This window comes from Corvus brachyrhynchos, unplaced genomic scaffold (genome assembly GCF_000691975.1).
Source record: "Corvus brachyrhynchos isolate BGI_N302 unplaced genomic scaffold, ASM69197v1 scaffold53, whole genome shotgun sequence".
NCBI lineage: Eukaryota > Metazoa > Chordata > Aves > Passeriformes > Corvidae > Corvus > Corvus brachyrhynchos.
In genome coordinates, this window is record NW_008237681.1 from 3,002,146 (window position 1) to 3,024,766 (window position 22,621).

The following is a 22,621-nucleotide window of genomic DNA, read 5'->3' on the forward strand; positions in this document are numbered from 1 at the left end:
CCTGATTTATTTATGTTTGCAGCATAGGTGGTATTTCCCCGTTAAGAGTTTATCCATTGAAGTTTTCTATTTGACTTTCTAAAGCGGCGGCGACGACAACAACAACAACAGAAATCCGCGAAGTTAAAAAGCCAAATGTGTTAATTGTTAACTAAATATAGACGAGGAAGGTTTGGAAGCTGTAGTGGGTGGATTGATCAGGCAGCGTACGAGTAAAATGAAAAAGGGAAAATTGTCAGCCCTATGAAGCCAATTGCCGGTGGGAAGGAAGGATCGCACCTGTTCTGGTGAGTGGTAGGAGCCCCATAGCCCCGTGGTCCCTAGAAACCTTGTTTACCCTCCTGTGATCCGGATGCAGGAAGGCAAAACACAGGTTAAAAACGCTGTAATAAATACCAGGTCTTACCAGGAAGGCAAACGGGACTTTTTTCCTATAGTATAACCCGTGTTCCCTTTAGTATTTTAACACAAAAATCGTGCATTTGAACGGAGCCATCTGCTAGTTATAGTAACATATTTAGTGTTTATTTACAAAACTTAGTCTGTGGTAAATATATGTTTGCATAATTGATAGACTGGATATTTTTATAAAAATGGTTTGTTTTCCTTTTACAGTTCAGTACTACTTGTGTGTTGAGACAATTTACTAGATTTTCTGGTTCCTGTTTTCCCTTCAGAATAAACATTTGAGTAGAAAAACCAAAACAACAGAGCAAAGGGTTTGCTCTTTTTTAAGAAATTTCAGTAATGACAAGGTAATCTTCAGAAGACTTTACCATAATCAGTGCACTTGCATTGGTTAGTTGTATTGCCTCACAGAGAGGCTTGAGTTCTCTCCCTTACTTTGAACCCTAAATAATACAGCTATATGAATGTATAGCCTTTTTTTTAAAGAGAAGAAGCTGGAGTAAATCACTGGAAAGTATAGCCCTTCACTTTCTCATAGAACAGCTGTTTAAGGCACAATAACAACAAAAGTTTTGTGAAACTGTGTATGCCTACTTCCTTCCTCACAGGGCTTTTTTTTCCTTTTCTCCTAACTGGCATGAAATCACCCTTCATATTAGTCCCAGGACCCTTAAATTAGTCTCAGCCTTCTTCCAGTTTATTTGAATTGGTGACCTTTGGATGAGCTGGTGTGTTCCATTGTTACTTGCTAATGATGGAATAATCTAGTCCTGACATACCAGTTGTGAAACCGAGGGCACTGCTGCTGGATGGAAATTCAAACGTCTTATGGCTCCATGTTGGAAAAGGCAGGATTTAGCTGTGGTTTTCGTCTGCTTTTAACTGTGTGAACTCTGATTTTCAGAGCTGAAGGGGCTCAAACCAAAGTCTGTTAGAGTTGATGGAAAATCTGCCATTGATTTTTGCTGGTTTTGGATAACGTCTTGTATGAGTTGGTGTTGAGCACATCATGGCTACGCCAAATTTTTTAGTCCTTTCAAAATGCTTTGCATATCCAAGTCATTATGTAGAGTCAATTATTTTGTGTACTATCTCTTTGTGAGAATGTTCTTCTGCTCAGTAGAAAGTGGTGGTGTTTTTGTTCACTCTCTTATATGCTACAGCATTAACTTTATTATCTGATCGCTTCCTATTACGTCAGGATGACATGGGGGATTTTGGAAAAAGTGAAAATGCTTTGTTGAAGGCTGCTTACCCTGAAGATGGGTTTCTTCAGGTATTTTTCAAAGAGCTTTCAAAGACTAGTGGGACATCTGAAGTCATAAGACATGCTTTCTCTGATGTGCGTGTTGTACTTCCCTTGTTCAGTATGTGGTTGTTTGCTGCCTTTTGGGGGTTTTTTTCTTACAAATGTGAAGGGGAGAAAGTTGTTAGTGATAACAGATACTAGTGTTCTGTGAAAAAGCTTGCAGAATAACACATACCTGTGGCAGGCGTATATCCTCTCCTGGCTTCCCTGTTGTTGATGATGAGCATGATTTTTCCTCTTGGCTATTTGTAAAAACCCAGCCAAGAGACAGTAGGGAGGAGAAGGACTGCTAAACTTAAATCATGGAAGTTTGTCAGAGTTTATTGTCTAGTGCAGCCTGTCTTGAAATTTGATTCCATTTGGAAGAGAGTCAGGGGATGAAACCTCAAAAAAACCCACCTGATTTGAGGGAGGACGTCCTCCAGCAAGAATCTCATTTACCACCGGAAGGGTGAGACCAGGAATTTTGGCTCCTTGGAAAAGGAAATTCTGGAGCTCATTATCTCTCCACCATCATATTCTGGTTTACTGATTTGGGGTTTGCTTATTACAAAAAGTTAAAGAAGGCAAAAGAGGAATGCATGTGAAAGAAGCTCAGGTAAATAGGCTGAGATGAAGGAAGGCAGGAAAAGCACAATTACGGTGAGCCCTCATGCCTTGGATTTCCTTCTAGGATTTGGAAAGTGCTAATTTTCCCGACCAAACTAATTTGCTCTTAAATGAGAGATGGCCGTCATGGCAGAAAGCAGAGCTGTACTGCAAGGTGTAGGGTAGCAGTGCAGAGCTGCATATTTTCTCCCTCTTGTCCCTTTTCCTGTGGGATTTCCAAATCACATGAGAATCTGGCCTCTGGAGGAAAGGTGGAGATAGTGCTGAGGCACTCTCCACCTACCTGCAGGGACTGAGGCAGCACATCCATGCCATGGGTTTCCAGAGATTATGGTCAGGATCTTAATGTGTGAATTTTCTGTCAGAAAGGGTCAGAGGATCAATCAGGAAGGATTGTCCTAATATTTCCACAGTTCATCTTTGTTTCCTTCTTTCCAAATATCAGAAATGGCTATATATGTAGTCCTAGATTCTCTCCTGCATGGCCCCATTTAAGTAAATAAATAAAAGCTGTTCAGTAGCTCTTCAGGTGTATGACAGCAGAATTCTGCCAAGTCACCAAGGAGCTTTCCTTCTATCTGCTTAACTGAAGGAAGACCTCTGGGTAGGTGAGGAAGTCTGAGTCCAGGGATCTGCTTGGCTTAATTTATCCCATCAAAAAAGGTAGCAGAATAATTCACGTGGCCACTAGTGTGGCAGTACTGCTGCTGGCATTTTTTAAACTTGTCATTAATGGTGCAGTGAAGAAATAATCTCCCTTCTTAGGGATGAGCTAGGATTTTATGTATTGTACAGGGATAACTAAAAAAACAGTGCATGTGTTATGAGAACCTTCGTCATTAAAATCAAGGGCAGACTATAAATTTCTGTGTAAAGATTAAAGAATTGTGTTCCTTTAATTCTATGTTATTCCATCAGTTGTATGTGGTCCAAGAGGACATTTTGAATAAACTAATTGAGTCTTGCATAAGTTGTTTCTCTCATTTAATTCACAACACGTGAATGAGATTTCTTCCATTATCCATCACAACTACTTAATTTAAGCATGGTCATGGTAGGGGGACAATGCAAGTAAAAAGACTGGTTGGGAAAGTTGGTTCTGTTGTTAACCTTTTCAATGCATGGTCACACTGCCAAAGTGCATGTAAGCCTGCAACTAGAGAGGAGGAAATTGAAAGCAAATAAAATGCTTATTTGAAACACAAAAGTTAACATGAGTATTCAATTTTGAATGCTTTTGGTCATAAAAATTCTCATTTTACTCTAATCTTACTCTAACTCTATCTTATTAGAAATTAAATATCCTGTGAAACTAGTGAACTAGTGAAAGAATAAAAGATTAAACCGTAGTTTAAAAGAAATACTTTATATCCTCAAGTGTCTTAAATATAGAGAAGCTGTAATAATTTTTACTGGTGAGCTAAAAGGGCAAATACTCTTATGTTATAATTAGATTACATGCATGAGAGCAGTGTGATCATTCTGGACTACGGAACTGTTCTATGTCCTCTGGTGAACTAACCCAATAAATTAGGGTTCTGTTTTTCCATTGGAAGAAATAAAATGACTGATTATCAAGCTCCTAATAGTAAGGTAGAAAACAGAGCAAGAAGATCAATGTCTCATCGAGTGAATTTAAAGTCAACCCAAATGTAAGTCTTTCTTCTACTGGACGGAGTGAAGTTGGTACATGTAGAACCAAATGGCTTGTATGTATGCATACACAATGATTTCTGTTTTATCTTGGGTTCATTCTGCTCACCTGCTAACTTTTTTTCCCTATTTTGATGCTGATGCTTGAGTGTCTTCTTTAATACTTCGTGGGAGTTGGTTGGCATGAACTGCATGCCGCAGGTACAGCACCAATGTTGCTTGACAGTAAGATGTGCTTTGCAACAGCTGTGGTAGGAAAATAAAGGAGCTCTTTGACGAAAACCAGAAGTATCTGTCAACTACATAAGTGTAGTTGGGTCCTTGAACAATTGCTCACTAACTGATATCTTAGTGACATGCATATGGATAAACCATTTTCAAAACATTCACAAGAAAAATATTCTTCTGTGGTTAAGAAGAGCTGATTTCATCACCGTTGCAAGTTGGCTTCCTTGAGTCAAGTGTCACGTTTGCTCTCATTATCTACAGCTGTACAGTGTTCTTGAACTATGGGCCTTTTCCTTTCTTATGTTTTCATTTGTAGACCTTCACATCTTTCTTCCATTGACTTGGTCTTGCACCTTTGCCCCCTTAAGTATCCTCTTAACTCCACACCTCCCACTCATGATTTTCCATTGTTTCTCTTGATTCTGCTGTGCCAGCTCTTTGCCATGTGCTCCAGCCCAGCTGTACTTTGGCAGGTATGGAGTGCTGCTGCTGCTGCTTGGTTTCCTACCAGTGGAAAGAATGAGCATAAATGAATTGCAGATATTTCTTCTTTAGTGTTGTTTTTTTCCTCTGACCTTTAGCACAAAATATTCCTGGTCCATTTGCCTACCTTCTTGCACCTTTTGACAGGTAGGATTGCCTTCATGTGACATTATACTGTTTTCTAGCTTTACATTAAAATAGTTTTATTCCCATGATTTATTAACTTGTCCCCGGCTCTGTTTTATTTTTAATATTTCATACATCTTTTAAAAAAACGTGGCATGTTTGTGTGCAAGGTGCCTCAAAGTATAATTATGAGCTGTAGCATTTATGTATAAGGCTTAAAATAACTTTGTTCCTCACTTCAGGAAATTGAAGGGTTTATCTTGAACCTTCTTTTATAACTTAGGTGTCTTACCTTCTATACTGCATTTTTTCTCATTAAAAAAAGATAAGGTGAAATGCATTATCCAGTTAGATAAACTGTGAAAGAGTCTGTACAGAGTTGTATCCGTGTAAATCCAGAATATACATGACCATGCACATATGAGTTAAAAGAATATTCCTCTGTAGTGTATTTGTGACAAATTTAATTTTTAAAGCAAAATAATTACTTTTTCTAAATATTAAAATATAATTTTATTTCTACCAATACAGAGAAAAATATATCTGGAACACAGATTGTTTCCTATGCAGTGCTGAACTGCATATATTTTGTGTTATGCCTGAGTCACTGATGTGACTTACTGAAGTGATTTAGTTTATTGAAATCCTCTGTGTGACCAGAATAAAACAGCTTTGGCCAGAGGACTTGGATCAACTATTCAACTGCAGAAGTTGCTGATTATTAAGGTTAAAGAAAGGAGAAGAAATACCAGAATTAGGGTTTGATATGCAGCCTTAATTCAGGTGTCTTTGAATATATGCAGGTAACTAAGGTTTAGAGTCCATGAATGGTATTGCTTCACTTTTCAGGGTGCTTAACCCTATGTAATAATAGTCATCCTTGAAAACTACACTTCCTCTTAACTTTATTTGAAACCAGGAAACTTGGGATCAGATCACAGGGTATGCAACTGGTTATGTAGGATATTGTGAGCATGTGGTCCTTGCCTGTGAGTTATACATGTGTGACAGTAGTTTGTCACTGGTTATTGCGAATTTTGAGTTGAAAATCACCTCTGCACCATGAAGGTATCTAACCTGATTACCCAGCTTCACATTCAGTTGTTGCGAACTCTTTGGCTCTATTTCTCTTGCTTGTCCTGTTTCCCCTGCCCCCAGTCCCATGCCTCAGACACCTCACACTTTTCTCCTTTGCCAGAAATGGGAGAGGGATCCTAGAGACCTTTTGTTTTTCTGAAGAGTCTTATGCATGGAGATAGCATCCTTGACCTTCTTTCCTCTTAGAATGTCCTGTCAGTTGCTCCAGTTGCTGAATCTGGCCGATGTTGAAGGCAGCTGCCATACACCTGATTCCTTCTTACAGGGCCTTCTTGCCACCAGAAGGGATACGCCAATGACGAGAGTCCTGCTTGCCATTGTGTTGGCCAGAAGCTGTGCTTATGCCTTCCTGACTTTCTGAGTTACTGAGTATTGAGTTCTTTGGGGTTTTTCTTTATCCCCAGTCCCACTGCCATTTGGCATCTCCCTCCCTTGCACCCCTACCTGGCAGTTCTGCTGCGTGTGTGTGTGAGCACTGACATGTGCTGTGAGACTTGGACAAAAATGGTGATAGGCTCTGTAGCCTCTGAAATGCATGAAGCCTTCTTTCTTGCCGAGTAGGTTCTTGCACAAGATACCATCTTGATGGCAGCTGTCTTCATTTGCATTGAACTCTGGGAGAACCCAGAGACTGCTCTGATAGTCAGGCCTCCTAGGAAGCCTGTTTGCTTTCATCCTCTGCCCAGGGAAGATGAATCTCACCCGCTGCCACTCTCACGGTAGGATGCGGGGAATGTGCTTGCAGCCATTCTGGCTGTGACTTTCCAGTGGTGGGAGGATGGTGGGAGTGTGTTTTGTGAGGCAGAAGGATCTTCTGCTGTTATCTCTTCAAGAGGCCTCATATCAAAGCACTCTCTTAGTTTTGGGAAGTGCTTTTTGTGCTTGGAGGTTAGGCACGAGTGGGAGTAGCATGACCTGGGGAAAGAAAGTGCTGGATTCTGTAATTCCCGAGGGAGGGAGGGCTCTGGTCATACTGTCTCTATAGAGCTGTTCCCTGAGCTAGCCATCCTCATCTCTCCATCCTACCTGCACTGACATGGATAAGTCTCCTTGCTTTGGCTCTGCAGTGGCTTCTCTCCAGTGCCACTTTCCTTGCATGAAGCCATATACATGGAAAACCATATGTATATAGAGTGTGCTCCCTTCTGTTTTCAGATGTCTTCGCATCTTCTGAAATTCCTGATAGCTGGTAAATTCAAGAACCTGGATGGAACATGTTTTTTTTCCAAGTACTACAACAAATGTTTGTGAAGCACAAATAAACTTAGGCAAGCCCCTCTCCCCCATTTTTCCTTTCTGACTAGATTTTATTTTCACAGGGACAGCAGAATTCATCCTTGTCATAAGGTCCTTTCTTGCCAAGTTACAAGTTCTGTTCCAAGGAATAGAATTCAAGTAGTTGGAAGAAAAAGAATTTAAAATTTTGTGTATATAAAAAAGCCCAACCCCAAACATTTCCTTTGCTACTTCTGTAGAAATAGCAAGACTCTTTGTACAGGTTGCCCAGAGATGTTGTGGCATCTCCATCCTCAGAGACACTAAAAAAACAGGTGGACATGGTCCAGGGCAACCTGCTCCAGGTGACCCTGCTTGATTGAGCAGGGTGGTGGACTGGACAGCCTGCAGGTCCAGACCAGCCTCAGGCATTCCTTGACTGAAACTTTCTGAAAAGGCTTTGAAAGAGAATTCCAGTTCACTTTGTTAGAGCTGAGTGAAATACAAAATAATTTAAGATAGATTCATTCAGTGGAAAGTGTAGAGCACACTTTCAGATTAAGCTGGTCTGTCAGGCTTGTCCATAATAAATTCAGGAGAGTAAAAAAAATATACTATGAATTCATACCAAATTAGCAGAGCAAATAATATTGCTTCTGTCTACACACACAACTGAAGCATCTCTGTAACTTTAAAAGGTACTCTAAATGCATTTTCCATGCACAGATCAGAGTTACGAGCTTACTTAAAACTTAGAGAATTCATGCTCTCACCTTTGCACATATGAGGACAATTCTCAGGATCATTGCCTTTGATCCCATAGGAAGAATCACAGGCTTTAAAAGGAGCCAGGACTTGCCTGCTGTTCAGTAGTAATTTTCTGATTATACTTTGCTCATAGGAATGTAAATGTAAAAAGCCAAATTTACATAAGCAGACTACTCTGTGAACCTTTGCCCTCCCCTCTCCCTTGACCTTTGCTGTCCAGTTTGGCTCCCAGTGCTTTTTCAGAGATCTCTTTCTAGGGTTATGTGTCTCTAGCAAGAAACCCAAGTTCTGAAAGCAAGAAGGTGGCGGAATTGCTGCCACAAAACCTGAACTCAAGTAATATTCCCTCTCCCATTACTGCTACACCTACTCATAAGGCAGCCCTGTGGGGACCAGTGTGGACACTGGCTGGCAGCCAGGTGTGTAGCAGACATCTCTTTACCTTTGCTCATAGATGGATCTCATCCACAAATGGCAGCTAGAAATTCATGTCTGTAATATAAGTTCACATTGGTTTAACCTGTGTTTTGCAACAGCAGTGCAGGCTGCCTTTTTCCTGAAAAAATTCTATTTCTCAATATTTTTGACATACTTCATTTTCTTAGCTTAGGACTAGCAGGAAGGTTTATCAGCAATTTATGTTGGAGATAGAAGGAAAAGGGGCATTGAGTTGCTGAGAGGATATTGCTTGCTGGCTGTACAAGCACAGTGTGCAATAAGACAAAAAGCTTGGACTGCTCTTTGTGAAGTTCAGCTCCAAGCCAAGTTATAACTTGAGCTCAGCCTCTTCAAAGCATGTCTGTATAAATATAGCTGTATTCCGTTTTGATGATCATGAGTCTGCAGCTGAATTAATTATTTGATAGTGCAAGAAAGATATGGAAAGGGAGACCTTTACCACTGAAGCCCAGATCTACAAGATCAAATCTACAGTCTAAGTTTCTTTTTTAATGTTTTGTTGCTAAGTGCTTCCTGATACATCATGCCTAATCTTGTCAATATTTCTTTAGGTCTTGCTCCTTTAAATAACTCTGGATGAGTGGAACATCCTGTACTTTTTCAAAGATCTCCTGGAGTCAATGAAAGCCATTTGTGTGAAAATGGGCAGCTGAAAGAAGCAAAGGCACTGTGAGCCCTGCACAGTCTTAAGGCGGTCTGTGTTCGGGAAATGAGAGTAGTATGGCATTACTGTGTTTGCTTTGGAAGGTAATCTAATCTAAAAGAGCTTGAAACAATTTGCAAATTAGGATCGTGGAAACCTCAGTGTCATTTTTTTTCTTCTTTAAGAGAAGAAATATTTAAACCCAGAAAGAGCTTTAGGCAGGAAGAATTTGAGAGATTCAACCTGGCAGATGTTGCAAGGCATGTGATAGAATAGGACTGAGCTTTACCTATTGCTGTGTGAAGTTATGATCTGCAATCTCTGTTAGGAGCTCCAAATTTCACAACACTTGGGTGATGGTGTAACAGGAAGAAGGGTGTGGGCAAAACTACAGAGCTACATATGAGTAATTCAAGACCTCACCTGTTTTCCCATCTGGAGAGCAGGGCAAAGTGGGGAAAGCAGATGGGCAGATCAGAAGTTACAGTTTAAACGCTTAACTTTTGCTGAGTTTATCTGTATTGAGGGTAGTCTTTGGGGATTCGTGTTTGTTGCATGCTTTTTGCTTTTTTTGGTGGATGCATTTTGAGTCAGAAAAAAATGATGTCTGGTATCACACCTTTTATGTTCTGTCTCAGCATAGTAAATTTGAGTTACTAAGTTATAGCCAGCAGATGCCAGCAGTCTTTGTGGTACTATACTGTTAGTTTACCTGGATGTGTTTTCTGCAATGATGTTCCTAGTGGTGAACAACCTACCTTTTTAGTAATATCAAAGAGGTGGAATTACTGCCTCATTTCCATGTGAAAAAGTCTTTGTGAGTATCACAGGCAGATTATGACCTTAAGTAGTGCCCAGAAGTGATATGTCAGAAAGAAAAGGCTATGATCCCAACAATGATTTTTGAAATTCAGTCAACCTTATGTATGTTTAATAAATGCACATCTTCCTGCAACGTTTGAAGTCAGGGGTCAGGACTCCAAAACAAAACTTAATGAGATTGTCTTCAGTGGCTATTGTGGCTGGAGAATTAAGAAAGGCAGAAATAAAGGTAGGTGATGCAAGCCTACTGTTTTCCAAAGCTCAGCAGTTTTGTGAGCAAAGTGATCTGCTTACAGGGTGTTTTTAAGATGGAAGTAATTTTATCTACAGTGCTAAATTTGGAATCAGTATACCCAGCCATATGCACCTGTGTATATGGCAACTCTAATATCTTGATTTGGGGATTAAATTTATACCATGCTCTTACGTGTTCTTCTTCAGACCTTTACCTTAGATTTTGGTTTTGTTTTGTTTTTTTTCTTTTTCTGTTGTAATGTGAAATCTCATTGTTGAATATTGTTGCATTTCTTGTTTACTGATATCTTTATGAAAAACTTGATGAATGTTTGTGAAAACTCAAGGCTCCTTATAGTCTTATATGTCAGTTAGCCAGCAGTATTGAATGCAATTAATGCTCTTCCCTTTGTAATCCAAGCTAATGTCCTCTAATCAGCATTATGTAATTCAACAAACAGAGCAAAACCTACTGAATTAAGATAGTGTACTGTTCTGTTATCTCTGGATGTGCAGCACAGCACGTATTTTTGTGTCTTTTGAGCATTTTGTAGATCAGTAGCTGAATTTCTGGGAGTAAATGCATTGTATTTTTGAGTCAATGAATTTCACTTTCTGTCAACACTTACATTCAAGTTATGTTTCTGCTGAATTACACATTGTTAATTAAGAATAATTTTATCTCTTTGGTTAACAGAACGAATTGGGGCATTATTAGGGTGTTGGCCTTGCTGTTTCCATAACAGGTTAGCTCCTTTGATCTGGCTGTGTTGACAGTAAAATTGGGTCTTCTGCTTGGACGTGTAGGAGAAGTACATGTTTGTTTAGACCGTTATCGAACTGGAGGAAGTAACTAGAGTTGGTAAAGCAAAGACAGGCACAGTAGTGGTAAAAAAGAGAGAGAAAATTAAGCAATGCAGGGTCACTCAGAACACTGTCACTTTGCTGATGTAATTTGTGGCTGTAAACAGAGGTCATGACATCATGCTACAGCTATCCCAGCTCTTCTCAGTTTTGTACCATTTTCCTGTAGTTCACACAAGCCCAGTCCTAGAACGCTGCATTCCCTTTTGTGTACTGCTCATTATTTATTCTTTTTTTTCCTAACCAGAAGAGATTAAACAGGAAAGAGTTCAGGCAGGATTTGGAAAAATAATAGAGCGTGAAACGAAAATTACATTAGCAAAGACCGCAAAGTGTCTGTATATATCTGTTAGTGACCATGTCAGTATTGTCTGAAAGTATTGGTAAAATGTAATGGCAAAAAGTGAGGGTTTTTAAAATTTTAACAAGGGGATCTGCTTACTAGACTTTGGTCCATGTGTGATGGTATTATCACCCTGGAAGTGCTCGATAGGAATTAAGTTGTGTAAAGCACTGGCAGCTGTGTATTACAGAACAAGAAGACTTTGGGAGAATGAGGAATAGCCAGCTACTGAAGTCCCCTCTTGTATGATCATTTGTGGTAGTAGTGACATGTCCTGGTTTTGAACACTAAATGCCTTTGACCTAATTTAACTCTAGTGTAACAACACTGAGAATATGGGCCATTTACATCATGGAAAGGAAAAAGGAAAATACATGGAAGTATTTCCTTATTTAAGTGTAATATTTTTCTGTAGTTAAAAATATGCAATAATATAAAGCAACGTACAGCAAAAATAGGATTCAGTGGTATTTGCTGAAAGTAAGCATATGTGGTCTTGTAAGCACTGTGTGACATTTTAGATTTTATTTAATTTTCCCTTTAAGCTTCAGACTGGAAGTTAAAGTGCCCTAAAGGAGTCTTTATTCTAGTTGAAGTGCTCTGATTGCAGTGATCTTTTCTCCTTTTCCTTTTCTTTTTGGTAGTATTTTAAGGTTTGTGGATTGTCAGGGAAGAAGTGCCATCTCTCTTATTATGAACATTGGCAGCTAAAGCTACTCGGTGCCTTTTCAATGATCTTAACAATCACTAGTGAGCCAGAAGAGGAGGAGGACCTTGCAGAATTGCAGGTTATATGCGACCCTGATTCAGAAGTGTGTCTGTAATTTAGAAAACTTGCAGGGCAGGTTGTGAGATCCATGCTGTGGTTGGCCATCTCACTGGCTGTCTGTTTCTTCTCAAAAAAATGCTCTTTAAAATGTTACAACAGCTTTCAAGAAACTTGTGATTTAAAATCACATAATCTCAAAAAACCAGCTCGGTTTTTCCTATATTCACATAATTCCTTATTGTTCTTAATTTTTTTTTTTTTTTAAAAGAATCCAGCTTGTTCTAGTTTAGTCCTTACAAGGAAACATTTCAGAAGATTAAAAGAAAAGTCACAGTTCCAGTAGAGTATGTTTATGGTCTTTAACTCTTGTTACTCCAGAGCCACCACTCTCAGCTGCTGAAAAGTCATAAGGATCACTAGATTCCTTTTAATTTGCCTTCTGAAACTGCTGATGAACTTCACAGGTGTCTGGGTGGCTCTGCAGAATGACTGGGAGCAAACTGTTTTAGGCAAAATCCTTACAGATGAATAGTGGACATGGCATAAGCCTATTTTTCATAATCTTCATTCTGTCATCATACTGCCCTGAGGAACTTTTGGAGCCTAGTGGTGATTTTAGAAATGTGTAAGGTGGCATTAGAAATAAGATGCATATGGAAGTAGCAATAATGAAGGAAGAGACTCTTTCACCAGTTGGTGATTGTTTGGAGATGAATTTCCTGACGTGAAATTTCCAAAGTGCTAGGAAGTCATCTGATAACATATAATAAAAATGAGCAGATTGCATCCCTGTTATAATTATGGTGTTAAATTTGCAGTGCTGCTTTCTTGCCTAAATTCCAGTATGTTTGGTCTGAATTGTTTGTAAGGATAGAGTAGTAATCCATTAAGAATGACAAAATACCATGGTTTGTTTGTGTTGTGTTGTCCAAATAAAAATCCCTTTTCCTTTTGTACCTGCATATATTGAAGACTGCATTTACCTATTTGTATGTCTGTAAATGGTGCTTTACAGTCATATGAAAAGAGATACAGTCTTTTAAAGATCTTCTGACATATTTTTTTATGTAATTATGGCTATTTTCTATAGCTTCTCTGGTTTTTAAACACTTAATTAGGACAAATGCACCTAAGTGGTTCAATTTTCAGTGCTGTCTGTTTACCCGTGTTAGAAATTATTCTTTAACTCTGTGTGTTTGCTTTTTTAAGGATATCATGACTCATTATTTACTCGTGGGTAATCATCTTTAGTAAACAGTGCATCTTGTGAGAGCTAATACAGAGCTTTGTGTGTATCAGTTAAAAAGAGACCCTTCCATTCAAGAGTTCCTGTCAGCTGTCACCTCCTCAGCTAATATCACCTCATAATATAGAGCTAGTCACAAAATACAGAAGCAATGTTTGTGTTTAGAGAAACAGGAAAGCTTGCAAATAAACCAGAACTCAGTAACATGTATGACTTCAGGGCTGCAGCAAAATGTATCTACTCATATAATACTAGAGATTTCTATTTTGTGTCCGATAACTTACTGCTATGTTTAGTTGGTATTGTATACATTTTCAATTAATAGAAGCAACAGAAAAAAAAGGCATGAAATAGAACAACTTAATTTTGTCCTTTTTCCTGCTATGGGGAAAAAATATACTTTGTATCTATTACCAGTTACTTTCCTTAACATGATATCCTAGGTTTGGATTTTGAATCATTCCCTGGCTGACTAAGTGATGACTCCCTCATTTTGTCTCCTATTTATAAAAGAAGTGAAAAGATTTAGCTCATGAATTTTTCATACAGACTACTGGTTGGGGCCAAATGCTGTCCTCAGTTACAAGTCAGTGTCGCTGGTGAGCTGTCAATGGCAGGGTTGTGAATGTCTTTCAGTATAGTACTGAGACTTAAATGTTTTGTTTCTAGTGTGCTTATGGGGGTAAGAATTAAGGAGATGGTAGATAAACTGATTATAAAAATAGATAGGAAATAGAGGTTCATTTTCCAGTCCAACATGCTGCTGCCAGTACTGAAGCAAGAGTATAACCATTACTCACTGCCCTGCGGGTGCTGCACCCTGCAATGAATGAGTACCATATTTTAAAATATCTAGTAACATTATGAAAACCTGAAGTCGAAGCAGAAGTTCAGATCCTAATTAGTGAAACTGCCTTTCCACCTTTGGTACTGCCAGCCAGAAAAATCTGATTATATTTTAAACTTTTCCAAATGGACTTTGCCTTTTCCCTTCTTAGGAACTGCCTATGAAACCAAGAGCAAGGAAAGGTGTAGCACAGAAGGCAGCTTTACGTGCCTTCATAGCCTGGTTTCAGGTTGGTAATATCTCTCTGAAGTTTCACTGTATTCTTTCAACCTCCCAGTTTTTCTGTACTTTGAAGTTAAAAACCAAGTTAACCTTTGACCAAGAATTTCAAAATCACCTGGTAGAAAGCCCTTCCCTTTCTGCTGCCTGATAAATGAAAAACTCTCCTCTGCATATAGGACTCAAAAAACCTCCGTAGAAAAGACATGAGGCTTTATTAATTCTGAATTGCAGTTTTTCTGGATAATTCTTTTTAGAAGGAGGCATCTCTTCTAAGTGTTTGAAGCTCTTCCTTCCTTTTTGACCTGGAGAATAGAATACTGAGCAAAAATAATTAGAGGGAAAATGTTAGCAGTGCTGTCATGATGTGAAGACTTTACGTGCAGCTGGGCTCTGCCAAGTGAATGAAAATGGCTGTCAGCCTCACCAGCTCAACACCAGTCTGAAATAAGAGAAGCAACCAACACAAAGAAAACTAAATGGAAATACACCCCTGCCATGTGTTTTTTGTGCTGTAATGAGGAAAAAGATTCCTTTGTGCTGAACTTAAGGTTGTTTTTTCCCATTGCTTGTCTCATTCAGCATCTATTTTCTGAAAAAGGGCAGAGCATGGGCCACTGCTGGTTTCACAGCCCTCTCCAGCTAGTGGGCATAGGAAGTCTTCTCAGCCCCTGTACTAAATTTCAATAGAAAACAAAGAGCATTGTCTGGTATAGGGTAGTGTCTCGGTTTTGAAAGACAGGTGTCTGCTAAGGAAGGCAGAGGCCCCCCTTGAAGTGGCAGATATAACCCCTTTTCCCTCCAAGTTATTATATTTTGAAATCAAGAGCCTTTAGGCGAAGATGTGGGAAAATAGGAATAACAGTTCTTTACTATATATATATATATGTATATAACCAGTCAAACAAAACAACAGTAGCAAAGGCTTGGAGAAGCAGCAGCGGGGCAGGGCGGCCACAGCAATGGGTAGGGCAGGGAAAACAGCTTTGGGATCCCGGCGTTGTTTCCAGCAGAAAGAAAAATGGCCGAAGAAAAAAGAACCAGCAGCTCCTTTCTCTGCAGCTTCACTCTCCGAACGCCAAGAGCGAACTGACCCCACACCCAGGTGAAACAAAAGAGTAGCCAGGCCCTTTTGTCTTCTCTTAAGTACAGCCATTTGTCCCCTAGCAACATGCATATGGGAGAAAATTCCTTTAACAGGAAAAACAAAAACCTACAAAGAGCATTGTACCCCAAAGGGTAGATGGTATATTTTATATTTGAAATTCCAGTCACTGCTCCCTGCATGAGCATCTTGAGGTTTCTGAGTGAGTCTGTCAGCAGTTTCATAGATTTCTGTTCTCTTGTAAGGCTTTTCGAAACTTTTTTTCTGATCCTGTGTCTGGATGGCTCACAGGGGCACTCATGGGCTCTATACTGTCTGCAGGAGGGTTTTGTGGCAAGAGAGAGCTCGGTATTGGTACCTCCTGAGCACAGCACCCTGTCATGCTCTGTGAGCTAGAGCTGTGCCTGCTGCTGCCTTACATTCCCCTCGGTGCTCCCAGCAGAAGGCTTCACGTGGAGGAGGCTTTCTGTCAGATGCACAGGGAAGAGGAGATCTACAGACTGTAGATCTCGTGGTCTGTAGAGCTGGGTGAGTGGTCAGCACCTCTCTCGCACCCATAGGTAGTCCAACAAGCTGTGCAGTGTTGTCTGTGCATAGATGCTGAATGCTCCTGCTTCAGATTGGGAAAGTCAGAGATTCCTGCTCATGATGCAGCTCTGAAAACGTCGGGGTAGGACATTTCTAGTACTTTTTCAGGAGCTGATATGTACCTGGAAGGAACATTCTTCTAATGGGGGCAGTGTTGTTTATTATGGGATACACAGTTTTTTGGAAGGCAGGTGGGACGTGAGCTATCTGGTACTACCAGGATAAGGCAAGATAGGTCTTTTAAGAGAAATCATAAACGTGTTTGGCACATACACACAGTAAAGTGTCTCTTGTAAGACTCATTCTTCCAGTGTTGCCTAATCAATTTGGTATGCTGTTTTTGAAGGTTTGATTTCTTTTATGCCTTGTGTCTCCTTCTGGTATTCAGATGTCTGGCTGGTGAGGCCTTTTGATGCTACGTGTTGTATTATGTTGTATTATGAACTTGTCTTGCAAACCCACTAGATTTTAATCACTTGCTTCTTCAATAACTGAATCTTAAATATGCAGACTCCTTAGCACTTAGACAGCTTTATTTGTCTATCAAAATCATTAAAACCAAGTCAGTCTATCGGAGCTGACTATCTTGAAAGGGTTACTGATTAAGATACCAGCTTTATCCAGGGGCAGCACAGAGGTGAGTAACAGTAGCTAGATGGACAGAAAGATTGGGAAAGAATTATTAATTTAAGTATCTTGGAGTCATAAACTCCTGTTTAAGCAGAGCAAGTCTGTCATTATCTGTTTTGCTCTTTCTGTGGGCAGTTCCTGATCTCTCTAAGGCTGCTGCTGGGTGCCATTCTGAAAATCTTGTCAAGGATAATTGCTGTTGCGAAGGTAGATGTTCGCACATTCTGGAAGATGCCTGGGATATAAAAATGGTGATGTCTCTAACTACCCATTTCCTTGCTTTTCCTCTTTTGAAAAAGAGGTGTTAGGGAATGATGCTGGTAAAATGGATTGACTGCCCTTGGGTTTTTAAATTCCATCTTTTCTTTGTTTTTTTTTTTCTTTTAATTTCTTATTTCCTTTGAATTTCCTGGATTTTTCTTTACCTTTTAAATTATTTTCTGTGGATAGTTAAAATTCTCAGAGAGGTTTTTAGATATAGAGTATGAACAGTGCTAATTAAACAAAGAACAGTTCCTGTTGAAGCCTGTCTGTGTGGCAACATGAACACAGAATGGAAGAAAATAGTATATTAAGAAGGGATCTGAAAGATGTGATAAATCCCCCCTTCTTTGCTACTAAAATGCCTTAAAAATGGAGAGAAAGCTGATAAGGCAGTGTGTTGAACATAGGCAATATACTGTATAGAAGCACAAGTTTAGCTTTCAGCTTACGTAATAGACAGGAGAAAATGTCACTCCAGATTATACTAGTTGCACTAAATGCCTGTCTATTAAAAGCAATTGAGTTTTTTTTCCTGCTGTGCTGGCATAAAGAGCTGCTGTCTGTCGTGCTGTAGCATCCAACCAACACAGTTTCAGCTATGTTGAACTTTTTCCCCTGAAACTCTATGTCTGTGAGTTACTTTGCAAAACTTGCTTGGAATTACGGATATAAAAGTTGTGTGACAAGGAAGCAGGCTGCTGTTCCATCAGTCTCTGCTTTTCAGTGTCTTTTCTCAGGGCAAAGCAGAATTTTAAGAGTTTTGAATGTTAATTCTTCAAGTATTGTGCAGGCAAACTGCTAGTTATGCTAATTTTACTAGGCAAATTTTGGGGAATTTTGATCCTTAGCATTTATATTCAGTGGTAGAAATAGGATATGTTTAGTTTAAACTTTTAGAGGCACAGTGCTTGAAATGGGCTGACGTAGCATTATGTGCCATGTCGAAAAAGGAGACAAGCTTTTGTCATTGCTATTATGATTTTTCTTCTAAAGTGCAGGCAGAAATTGTTTAATTTGTGAGCAATCTAAAATAATTTTTCCTCCATTTAAGAAAGAGGCTTATTTTTGTGTTTGTTTATTTGTTTGTTTTTAACTGGCCGGTTGAAAACCTTGGCTATTGTGTTTTGTTTTGTTTTAGGAAAGAAACCAACCAAAGTGATCTTTCATTTTCTCCAAAATATGGTGCTACTCTTATCAGAGTTGAGGAATTAATTTTTTTGCTGGGTTTTGATACTAGATACAGGATCTTAAATTTTCAAATGTGACTCATGATTTGGCATAAGGCCATTTTAGAGTGCATAACCTAAACCATCTGAAAGATGGTATTCAGTTTTTACTGGAAACAAGGTTCCATTAAAGACATTTCAGTTGGCCAGAGAAATGCCCAGGCATCCAAAATCACCTCTTGTATGCGCAAACTGAGCTTATTACTTTCCCTCCACACTGTGTTTGAAAGCTTTTCATAGTTTGAAAAAGTTAAAGATTAAAATCAAACAGATTTTTACATCTATCTGTGATTACATAGTGCAATGTGATGATACTATAATTTATGATATAGTGTCATTTATTATAAAACAATTGTATTATTATTGCCTGCAAGGGGAAGGCTAGCAGGAATAACTGATGGCTAGACAGCATGTGAGATTTTGCTATTTTATATACTGCAGTTAAGAATCCTCTGTAATTTTCTCTTTATAGCCCTTGCAACACTGATTTTGTGGCTATTTCACAGAATCATAGAATGGTTTGGGTTGGAAAGGGCCTGCTGTGGTCAGAGACACCTTCCACTTGAATAGGTTGCTCAAAGCCTCATCCAGCCTTGCCTTGAATGTGTCCAGGGTTGGGGCATCCAGAACTTCTCTGGAAAACCTGCTCCAGTGCCTCACCATCCTCATAGTAAAGAATTCCCTCCTAATATCTTACCTAAGCCTACTTACTTCCATTTAAAGCCATTCTGCCTTATCCTGTCACTGCATGTCCTTGTAAAAAGTCCCTCTCCAGCTCTCTTGTAGGCTCCCTTTAGGTGCTGGAAGGTGCTCCAAGGTCATCCCAGAGCCTTCTCCAGACTGAACAACCTCAACTCTCTCAACCTGTCTTCATTGGAGAGGTTCTCCAGCTCTCTTATCATCTTCATGGCCTCCTCTGGACTCACTCCAACAGGTCCAAGTCTTTGTTATGTTGAGGGCTCCAGAACTGTACACAGCACTCCAGGTGGGGTCTCACCAGAGCAGAGCAGAGGGGGAGAATCACCTGCCTAGCCTTGCTGGCCACGCTGCTTTGAATGCAGCCCGGGACACAATTGGCTTTCTGGGCTGTGAGTGCACATTGCTGGGTCATGTCCAGTTCTTCATCCACCAACACCTCCAAGTCTCTCCTCAGGGCTGCTCTCAATCCTTTCTCCACCCAGCCTATATTTGAGCTTGGTACTACACTGACACAGGTGCAGGGCCTTGCACTTGGCCTTGTTGAACTTGAGGAGTTCTGCACAGGCCCAGCTCTCAAGCCTGTCAGGGTCCCTCTGGCATCTCTTCCCTCCAGTGTGTCAACCACACCACACAGCTTGGTGTCATCAGCAGACTTGTGAAAGTGTGCTCAATCCCATTGTCATGTGCCAACAAACATGATAAACAATGCTACTTTCTCCTTTTTTGCTTCTCCTTGGTGATGAAGCTGCTACACAGATGATTAAGCAAGACTGAGTTTGTCAGTCTGTGATTCCATGGGGCTCTGGTGAGGGGAGACAGTAGGAAGGAAGTTGCTAAGTGGCCTGACATAAAAGAAATAACTTAATCTTACGGAGCAAGATGTAAAACCTAGCAAGGCTTCTTGAAACAGCAGCACCAAAATCAAAAGTTTCATCGAATGACAATTTATATATTGATAGATAAAAGTGGTGTACTGTGTTTATTTCTGCCAAGGAAACATTTTCCAGATTTTTGTCATCAGTAACTACCTGTGAGGATAATCTGAACCTTGTCACCAAAATACATCTATGAAGACAGTCCATGAGCGTGAGCTTGCTGGTGTGTTTCATTCCCAAACACTGGCCATTTCTCTTAACTGCTAAAACAATGGGGAAAATAATTTGAATGTTATAAATAAAATGATCTGATTTCAAATAGGTGAGACTGTCAGTCACATTTTGTGTTAATAGGATCACTTTCTTCATGGCAGAAAATGGAAATGAAAAAATTACTTAGGAGTTCACCATGGATGTGTCCTATGGGTCAGATTTTCAATTCACTACTGTTCTGAGTGAAGAAAGCAGGTACAAAACAGAAGGAAATCTAAAATAGTTCCATGAAACAAGAATCAAAATAACCTGATAATAAGTGTCAGCATCCCATGGAAGATGCATTCATAGTTAATAATTTTGATTCCTCATCGGTGAGGAAACTGCAGAGTGTTCTGTCCAAGTTTTTAAAGATGCCATCCAAAATGCTGTCCAAGATTTTGATTAAAACAGAGTATGCCTTTTGCACAATGAGTTGTTGTGAATGGATCTAATTAACAATGAACAATTGGAACCACGAGAGAACAAAATAAAATAATGGTTCAGAAAATTATAGAGTTTTTCCATTACGTAGTCCCTATGACTGATCCCAAATACAAAAATCATAGATTTTTTTTTTCTAATTTCAGGGTCAAACACCAAAGTTGAAATATTATATGTAGCAAAAGCTCTTCTGGTTTGTAAAATTGAAAGTGTGGATTTCTAATCCATTGTAGCTTAGCTATTATATTTACTTGCTTTGTCATAGAATCACAGAATATCCTGAGCTGGAAGGGACTCACAAAGATCATGGAGTCCAGCTCCTGGCCCTGTAGAGGACAGCCCCAAAAATCACACCATGTGCCTGAAAGCATTGTTCAAGCACTTCTTGAACTCCTTCCTTTTAAATAGGGAATTAAACAAGTATGAAAACGTTTTCTGAATGAAATTGATAAGAGAGAAAGTAGAATGTTTTGTGTCTTAATATTTCCTATGGCCATGGAATCATACATCAGAGGGATCAAGATGGAAGACTATGAGCCTCTGCCTCTGTCCCCTATTTTCCCTGTCTCTCTCCTCTGCAGCAGGCTTTGAGCACCTCCTATCACCACCAGCTCTATGCTGATGTGGAAGGATAGTAGAGGTGATGCTGCCCATTCCTCCCTCCAGTCAAATTGGCACCACTCAGCCCCCTTGCACCTTGGGTTTCCTCCAAGTGCCTCCTACCACTTTATTCCTCCCTGTCGTACTGCCTTCCTGCAGCTCAGTTCAGGGACCCATGCCAAAAGTCAAAGCATTGTAATTAGTATGTTTAAAAAAATAAGGGGAAACATATTACTAGTGCAACTGATGTCTTTTGCATGGATCTGGAATCCCCTTGACCATCTAATTAATCATAGTGCCTGCCTCCATAAAAGCAATTAATAATAAAGTAGTGGATTTTTTTTGGTCATACATTGCCCTAGCAACAGTTCTGATGTGTTCAAGTGTAACCTTAAAAATCCAATACAGAATTGAATGTTACTGATAGCAGTAATCAATTATTTTAAAAATCTAAACTAGGAAAATGAATCACTGATCTTAGACAAGAGGTTTGGGAAAGTAATTCCAATTTATTTGCTGTATTTTCTTAAATAACGGTCAGATTCTCCCATTTCAGTTTACCAAAAAGCCAGTAAGGTCAAAACGATATCAGATTAAATTTATATAAAATATTTTGACTTTGTTATTCCCAGCTCAATGTTTTACTGTGAAGAGATGTAGAAATCATTCTGAGTTAACAAGAGTAGAAACTGTGGTGGCCATTACTAAATAAAAAAATGTGCATCATATAGTAAAATAATTTCTCAGCTATGTTCTGCTCATGGAATATATTGAAGTGAAACCTAACATCATCTTTAATACAGATAGTGGGATGCTTGCAGTCCTCTTTGCTTCTGTGTTTCCTCACTGTTAGGACAAGCTGGCTGGCAGCCAGCTTCAAAAGCATCCTCAGGGCACAGCTGTATCTGGAGTGGGTCTCCTGGGGAATGCTGTGCAACCAGCCACAGGTCTCTGGTGTACTGGGAACACCTGTCCTCAGCAAGCTGCTGGTGAAACAGGAGATCCAAAATACTGCCTGCATCCCCCATGGTTTAGGGCATCCTGCTCCTGTGTCCAAGTGCCTTTCATGACCAGATGGACCAGAGCAAAGGCAAGAATATGGTCTTTGTCCTTGGTGGTGTGTTACCGAAGGGGTGTCACTCACGTGCTGGTGTCCCTACAGGAGCCTGATCTGGAGCCGGGCTGGACGCCTCGCTCCGTGGCTCTGCTCGTGCCTGTCATGCAACCACCTGTGCGGCTGCTGGGGATGGCACACCACCTCGGTCTCTGCTTCCCACTCACTGCCAAGGCTTGCAGCAGCTGACATGCTTTGGCTGGTTGCTGGAGTACATCATCTGCCTTTAGTGTGATTTGTTTTGGGCTCAAAGTTTGCTCTGCTTGTTCATCATCATTTGCTAACCGTAAAACAGGTATATGCTACCAACTTCAGCCTACGTAGGAGAGCTTGGCAGAGTCTGTGGGCATCCTTTAGGAATGATATGCATTTAAAATCCCTTTTATGGTAAAATATCCCTTACTATAAGTGGTGATAATGCTCAGAGGATTTCTTTTAAAAAAATTTATTTTGCTTATAGTATTTCTTTTAATACATCCTT

At 39.8% G+C, this 22,621-nt stretch overlaps 1 protein-coding gene across 5 annotated transcripts in view; it reads left to right on the forward strand.

Annotated features, from left to right (window-relative positions):
• Nucleotides 1-20: 20 nt before the first annotated feature.
• The window catches only part of THRB (thyroid hormone receptor beta), a 157,140-nt gene continuing 134,539 nt past the window's right edge, over nucleotides 21-22,621 (forward strand). For all 5 annotated transcript variants that reach the window (XM_017732120.1, XM_017732118.1, XM_017732119.1 and 2 more), the window contains exon 1: nucleotides 21-287. The gene's annotated coding sequence lies outside the window, so the exon portion shown is untranslated. The remainder of the gene's footprint in view (nucleotides 288-22,621) is intronic.